The sequence below is a fragment of the Rhinopithecus bieti genome, unplaced genomic scaffold (assembly GCF_001698545.2).
Source record: "Rhinopithecus bieti isolate Rb0 unplaced genomic scaffold, ASM169854v2 scaffold_69716, whole genome shotgun sequence".
Taxonomy (NCBI): Eukaryota; Metazoa; Chordata; class Mammalia; order Primates; family Cercopithecidae; genus Rhinopithecus; species Rhinopithecus bieti.
The window spans coordinates 210413-218500 of NW_016826382.1; the positions used below are offsets into that span (position 1 = coordinate 210413).

The window sequence follows — 8088 nt, forward strand, 5'->3', positions numbered from 1 at the left end:
GATCTCAGCTCACTGCAAGCTCCGCCTCCCGGGTTTACGCCATTCTCCTGCCTCAGCCTCCCGAGTAGCTGGGACTACAGGCGCCGCCACCACGCCCGGCTAGTTTTTTGTATTTTTTAGTAGAGACGGGGTTTCACCGTGTTAGCCAGGATGGTCTCGATCTCCTGACCTTGTGATCCGCCCGTCTCGGCCTCCCAAAGTGCTGGGATTACAGGCTTGAGCCACCGCGCCCGGCCTCATGGTGTTCTTTCTATTGACATTCTTATTATAAAGCTTTCACAGTCACATAAAGGCCAGGCTGCAGGACTGAGGAAGACAGGGAGGGAGCCTCCAGAGCAGCGGTCCTCGGCCTCTTTGGCACCAGAGATGGGTTTGTGGAAGACAATTTTTCCACTGACAGCAGGGACAGGGGATGGTTTTGGGGTGACTCAAGTGCATTACATTTATTGTACACTTTATTTCCTTGTTATTACATTATAATATATAATAAAATAATTACACAACTCACCACTACGTAGACTCAGTGGGAGCTTGTTTCCCTGCACCTAGACGGTCCCATCTGGGGGTGACGGGAGACAGTGACGGGTCATCAGGCATTAGATTCTCATGAGGAGAATGCAGCCTAGATCCTTGCAGGCACAGTTCATGACAGGGTTCATGCTCCTACGAGAATCCACCGCACCACAGACATGACAGGAGGCAGAGCTCAGACAGTAGCACCAGTGATGCAAGCGGCTGCAAATACAGAGGAAGCTTCACTCAGTCTCCCACTGCTCACCTCCTGCTGTGCAGCCCAGTTCCTAACAGGCCACGGACGGGTAGCAGTGCTTGGTTAGGAACCCCTGCTCTACAGCATTCCATCAGAAAAGGAGCGAGGCAGCCGCTGCTCCACACAGCAGAGGAGGAGTGGCAGTGCTCTGGGACTCGGAATGGCACACAGCAGAGTGGACCCAGAACTGAGGACAAAGCACAGCGCAGAGACAGGCCCGACTCTCAACAGCCCGACTCACAACGGGTCAGCTTTACGACAGCATGAAAGCCATCTGCTTTCAGTAACACCCCCCCTTACAAGGGGTCTTACGGGGGGTCCTGTCAGCGTAGACGCCATAGAAGTGGAGGAGCATCTGTGTGGTGCAGAGAGCTTTCCACTCAGGGATGCTAAGCAAAAGCCACGGTAGCCTGCAGTGCGTTACCGGGAGACACTCATGACAATGTCCTTGTTCACAGAGTCTACATCACAAAACATCTAATTTTAGTGATACTCTCCCCAGTCAGACACAAAACTTCCACACGTACTTACTTCACTCCAGTCATGATCTTAATGAACCAGTTTTCACTGAGAAATACCAGAGCACAGCCCTCACGTAATGCTCACTTGGGAACACCCTAGGCAACGCTCCACATTCGGGACTACTTCAAAACAAAGAACACTTACGTACAAAATCCCCTACACTTCTGTGACAACAGACATCGGCCTCCAATGCCGAGAAAATTACGTGAGCTACCATTTCCCTTTCAGCCCATCTTAAAGGAGACAGGAGCGGTGTGTTCCTGTCAGAAACCAGCAGCTCCAGGCTGGGCACCACCGCTCACTCCTATAGTCCCAGCACTGTGGGAGGCCGAGGTGGGAGGATCACTTGAGGCCAAGAGTTGGAGACCAACCTTGGCAACACAGCAAGACCCCGTTTCTAAAAAAAAAAAAAAGTTAGCCTGGCACGATGGTGCGCACCTATCATCCCAGCTACTTGGGAGGCTGAGGTGAGAGGACGAATTGAGCCCAGGAGGTCAAAGGTGCAGTGAGCCATGAGTGCACCACTCACTTCAACCCAGGTGACAGAGCCAGACCGTGTCTTCAACAACAACAAAAGTGCCAGCTCCAAGCCCTGTCTTGGTTTTTCCCATTTTACTCTGAGAGACTAGCTGGCAGCGATGGTGATCCCACAGCACCCTGGCCATCCCTGCTTGCACCCAGGTCCTCCTGGACAGGTCCACAGAGCCTCACATGCACAGAGCCTCACTTGTGCCAAAGGTGAAGCACACAGGCCCTGGGCTCTCCTTACGCTCGGACACCAGCCAGCTTCAGGGCCACTTGGGATTACTTTCTGTACAAAGAAAGGGCGGCTAGGATATAAGGCTACTCCCAGCCCTGAAAGATAGTTTCAACTTTGGGGAGGCGGCATTTAATGTGTTTCAAAACCTTAAAGCCAGTCCACAAAAAGGTCCAACTGGATCCATAAATGGGACACCTGTCATTGGATCACAAACTTCTCAACAGCCCAGAGTCTGCAGAATATCCCTCAAATCTGTCGGCAAGCAGAACAGCACTCAGAGTAGGTGAGCAGGGGCTTGCCGCCGGGCGCCGGCCTGCAGGTTTGCACAGGGGTGTAGGCAGCACAGTGAGCCCTCGGTGTGCACAGTGGTCCAGGCAGCACCATGCACCCTCCTGGGAGTGACCAACTGAGGCTAGTGTGGCAGCGATGAACACAAATGCAGGCTTTGTCCATGACTGGCTGCCCCCTCACCTCAAGATCAAAGCTGCAAACCCTGGATCCACCTACAATGCTGCTGTTGGTGATATATTCAGAGCTTTCAGTCCAGACTTCTTGCTTTTCCATTTAAATGTAAGTCTTTGTATTGTAATACCTTGGGTATCCCAAGGTTTAGTCTTGTGAAATTTACCTTCCCTAGAGCTGTCCTTTCGAAGTATTTGAGTTATAAATAAAGACAACAACGAAGTTTATATATTTAACCCAATAGTGGGTTCAGTACAACGTGATGCCAGTAGAGAAACATTATACATTTGTGGTAAGGAGCAACTCTCTTTATTCAAATATCTGACATGAAAAATCTGCTTTGTGTCAGCTAATATTCCACAGATATTCGGAGCGCAACTACAAAAATAACTTGCTTAGAAGTCCCTGTCTTGCCAACTAATTTTGACTGATCACAAAATGGGGCCTTCCAAAAGAAAATTTGGTTTCCAAACAGGACATTTCTTTTCAAAATTAATTAATTAATTTTAAAATTATTATTTATTTATTTATTTTTGAGACAGAGTCTCACTCTGATACCCACGCTGGAGTGCAGTGGCACGATCTCGGCTCACTGCAACCTTCCCCTCCCGGGTTCAAACAATTCTCCTGCCTCAGCCTCCTGAGCAGCTGGGACTACAGTGCATGCCACCACGCCTGGCTAATTTTTGTATTTTTAGTAGAGACAGGGTTTCACCATGTTGGTTGGTCAGGCTGGTCTCCTGACCTCATGATTCGCCCACCTCAGCCTCCCAAAGTGCTGGGATTACAGGCGTGAGCCACCGTACGCGGCCTAAAAATAGGACATTTCTTTAGAGATTTCAATAATTGTACATAATCATGGGTTCATAGAAAACTATTCCAAATTACCTAATGTACTGCTATATTTTGATACTCTTGATAATTCTTTAAAAGTCATCTTAAGATGTTTATTTCTATAGAAGTATTTTGCTCACTTCTAGTTACTATTTAGTCCATGTTGAGTTTTATTTTATACGATCATCCATTTTCCTTTATCAAACCATTCCCAAGCAAAATCAAAGAAAAACCCAGCGCAGGCTTAAGTCAAACCAGGCTGTTAAGGCAAAAAGTCGATACACGAAGAGTCCAAAGTGCTCACTGAAAATTATGCAAAGCCATTCCGAAAACATAGTGAGTGCAAATCCCATTGTTATTCATATTTTTGAGAAAACTAACTGGTGACTTCAATGATCAGCTCTTCATCCACCTTGAACGAGAGAAAGAGAAAGGAATTTACCCATGGTATTTACAAATGCCACCTAACCTAGCATTCAACATAAAAGGTGTGGTTGTGGTGGCTCACGCCTGTAATCCCAGCACTTTGGGAGGCTGAGGTGGGTGGACTGCTTAAGGCCAGGAATTGAAGATCAGCCTGGGCAACACAGAGAGACCCTGTCTCTAATAAAACAATAATCATAAAATAAAACGAAAATGAAATAAAAGAGGTATGACCAGAATGCTGTTTGCCCCCCTTACGGATTTTTCATTTCATCTACATTTTGCTTTGCAATTTGAGAATAGAAGGATCTGCCCATTTAAGAAAAACATGCCATTCTGATGTTTAAAAGGCTTGTAAAGAAAGAAATGTCCTGTACTGGGTCTATCTAGCCAAGTGGGACACAACTAAGTCCATATTGGGCCCCCAGAGAATTCAGCCCTTACTAGATATTCGCTCTTATTAATATTATTCTAGACCTGATTCTCTGAAGTTACAGAGTATTCATACTGATTTTAATATTTTAGAATTTTGTTTAAAAGGCTCATCTTCACAATACTGTTCTGGTTACAATCGGGACTTTTCCTCATTCCACTGTGCTCCCACAGAGAACGGGGTGCAGGGCAGGTCCCCTCAAGGGTACGGCTGGGTCAAAGTGCGAATGTGTTTGGGATTCCAGCAGACACCGCTGGCCACTCCCCTAGGGAGGGCACCCCACCCGCCAGCAACGCAGAAGGCCATGTCACAACAACGCTGCTTCCAAACATTTTGTGCATCACCCATCCAATAGCAGAAAAATAACTCCTTTTCCTTTTCTTTCACCGTGTCCCTTTCTGGAGCCCTTGCTAGTTAGGACCATGCCCAGGACTTGCACCCCGGGGTTCATGAGCTCCCCGTCCTAACTGAGCCTCATTCTGAGCTCCCAGCAAGGCTGCCAAAAATTTCAAGCAGAAGAGAGGATTTCGGTTGGTGCCAGAGAAACAGGAGCGGCTGCTCATTCCACAGATCCAGGGCAGGACCATCCCAACAGGCACCAGTGAACCCGGAGAGTAAATCTGACTTGGCCAAGGGCATGGGGATTGGAGCCTAATCCAGTAAGACAGTGGCCACTTCTGTGATCGAGGAAGCATCAGGGAGAATGATGCTAATAACTAAGAAAATGAAAGAAAAGCAGGGATTCAAAACTATATTTGCCACATGGAACTTTTACAGTGATGCCACGGTACACGCTCCAACGCCTCACCCTCATTCTGCCGGGAGCCGCACTGAGGACGGAGTTCTTGGGGGAGAGAATAATATGGTGGATTTTTTGGAATGGCATATTCTAATAAAAGGAGGAAAACATTTAAATTTTTGAGTTTTAATTAAATGAATATGTATTTAATTTAATAACTAACGCCTAAGGCTGCACACCTGTGAGATCTATTTACTCTCCTCAATATGGAATCTTTTTTTACATTATAAAAACAACACCTTTCTTGAAAAAATTCACACTACATATAAGTATATAAGGCAGCACCTGAGCCTCCAGAACCCTACAACCTCCATAACCTCATCCTCAGGGAGGGTTCTGTGCTCCTCCCAGACCTTTGTATGTGCCATAAAAACAGCCAAAGCCCAGGGGACGCATCTGAGCTGGGTCCCCCTCCAGGTCTGTCCATTTGCTTTTACCCTTTGGAGACTGCGTTGCCATCCCCAGTTCACAGAGGAATGGACCCACATCCACCCAGCTTTCACCTCCAGGTAGATTTTGACCCACTTAACTCTAGCATGTTTAAGTTGTGCAACAGAAGAAAACAGACAAGCTGTTATATTTCCATTCCAAGATACTAAGGTTTCTTATTTCCAGATCCTGTACTACACTAAGTCAAGAGTTCAAAACAACAAAAGGGAAGTATTTCTCATTATAAGATATGTTTAAAAAACAGTCTTTAAATGGTCGACTTTCAGAATTGCAGCAAAAGCAGAACTGGACACACCCAACAGGCCTTGGTTGTTCCCACACAATTGCCAAGCTTGAAGGCCGGCCCTGGAAAGGGGCCGCCTACTTTGGTGGGCCTCATAATTGGCCTGCAGAATCTTCCAGGCATACTGGTCTGCAGGCCCCTGAACAGGACCTCTGGGGCCCCCACTCCAGTTCATCTTCCTGCCCCGGCCGCCTTTCTCGGCTCAACTCTCCCCTTCCTGCCATGCTTGCCAGCTCCAGGGGTGGTGTCCTCGGTAGCCCCCAACTCCTCCCATCTCCCCTCTCTCCAGGCCCCAGCCCTTCCACTCCCGGGACACCTCCTTGTCTTTCACTGGCTACTTTCTGCATGGCATGGAACCTCAGCAGACGGCCTTCCGCGCCCCACACGCTCACCATGTGCAGCTTCTGCTGCTGCCCTGCTCCAAGACCCCAAGTGAGTTCTGGAGCAGGAACATGTGTGCACCCAGGCCCCGGCACCTCCTCACCCAGGCCTGGGCAGGTGAGCACTCCCAACAGGCGTCGCGATTCTCAGTTGCAGCTGCTGCCTTCAGTGCCTATGCCTCTGTTTCTTCTCTCCATTTTCCAAAGTCATAGAGGACCACCAGAAAACATCCAAAACCAAAAAGATCAACTAAAGCTCTCTCCCAACACTTCCCAGCCTTACCTGCATGCTTTCTTCGAGGCGAAGGTCCCATACCGGCCTCTCCTCCCTCCGACACCTTCCTCCGCCTGCCTGCAGGGCTCTTAGCCTCACATCCTAAATTCACACACAAAGCTTAGCTCCCTTCTAGCCACCTCGTGTCCTCCCTGCCATCAGCTCTACATATCTTGACTAATCGCAGGGAGCTGCTGAGATTTGTGAAATAATTCGTTAAGAAGCTAAGTCCCTGTGGCTGCTTCTTATCTCTAAAAACACGGCCTCGGCTCTCATGTCCCTTGGGGAGCAATCTGCCCAGACCACACCAGGGAAGCATAAAGTTGTACAAGCAATGAAGAAACTCTCCCTGATGAGAAAGCCCAGCTTGAGGGTAGCTTCAGCACCACAGGCAGGACAGGAATCAACAGCAGACCCCTCCTTACCTTGCAAGAGATGGAGCGGAGAGAAGAGAACCCAGACAGCATGCATCCCTCGTCTCCTCAGCACCCGTGGACACATCCCCAGAGCCTACAAACCTCTTGTTGGGTCCAGGGATGGTCCCACCCCATTCACACCCGTCTCCAGGACCTTCTTCACCAAGGCTCACAGCTGGATGCTGTCCTGGCAATATGGTTAATTTTAAACACATCATTGTATTAGAAATCTCATCTTGGGTACAGGCTAAACACAGAACTGAATGCCCTGAAAAGAATCAAGTCCTCCAGAAACTTCTTTTTCCGCTGACTGAAACTCAGGTCCGAACTCATCCCTGTACAAGGCCTCACCAGATACAACCAGAAGGGCACACACTGCATGGGCTTCCACGAGCTCACACAGCGAAGCCAACGGCTGCTGGACGCAGCCTCGGAGGCAAAGCTGGCTGTGACCTGGGCCTCCCCATCTTGGTCAGCGGAGCACTCCACCCTCCCACCCCGTGGGTGCCCTCATCAGGGTCCTGTTGCCCCACGAGATGCATGTGGAGCCCACCCAGGACCCTGCACACTCACTCCTGGGCCCTCCTGACCACTGTCCTGTGGAGCAGACAAGCAGGTAGAAATGTCCAGGGCCAGGCTGCACATCCCGCTGTCCCCTACTCCTCTTGGCTGGCCCCAGCCCACAACCTCCGATCTCCCTCACTGCAGCCCAGGGACCTCCGAGGCTCTGGTCTGGCCAGGGTGACCCTGATGCAGGCCCTGCCAGGCAGCACCTTCCGAAAAGCACATGTCCCAGGGGACTGAGGCTCTGCCCGGGCTCTGAGACTGTCTGGTCCCACAGCCTTTTTTAGGATGAAGAACAGGATGGGGGAGGTAAAGGCAGATGTGGGAGGTGATGCCACAGTATTACCCAGATCTGATTAGAAAACACTGGAAGTTTTAAAAAGCATGCATTGGGGAGAAACCACTCAAGGTGAGAACTGGTTCACTTCCTGCCTGTGTGTGTTTTCATTTCACCGGGGAGTTTCATGAGTACCAGTGCTCAGAAAGCTTTAATAGGAAGCCTTCTGGACAAGCAAAACTCACAGTAATGCCCCCGTCAGAGTTCTGGAAGATTAAACCACAAGGAACAGGCAGGGCTCCCAGAGGAGGGCGCAGATGTGCGGCAAACGTGCCTTCCTCATTCCTTTTTTCTGTGCACGATGGGTGTTAATCCCGTATACTTACCTCAATGCCTAACATGTCAAAATTAAAATAAAAGATTAATTGTATTATTCATTTAC

The 8088-nt window shown here is 49.1% G+C and overlaps 1 long non-coding RNA gene across 1 annotated transcript in view; it reads right to left on the minus strand.

Moving 5' to 3' along the window:
* The window catches only part of LOC108522976 (uncharacterized), an 11741-nt gene extending 5335 nt beyond the window's left edge, over positions 1-6406 (minus strand). The window contains exons 1-2 of the long non-coding RNA XR_001883659.1: positions 6128-6406; positions 3652-3759 (exon numbers count right to left, since the gene is read on the minus strand). This is a non-coding gene — a long non-coding RNA (uncharacterized LOC108522976). The remainder of the gene's footprint in view (positions 1-3651; positions 3760-6127) is intronic.
* Positions 6407-8088: the final 1682 nt, after the last annotated feature.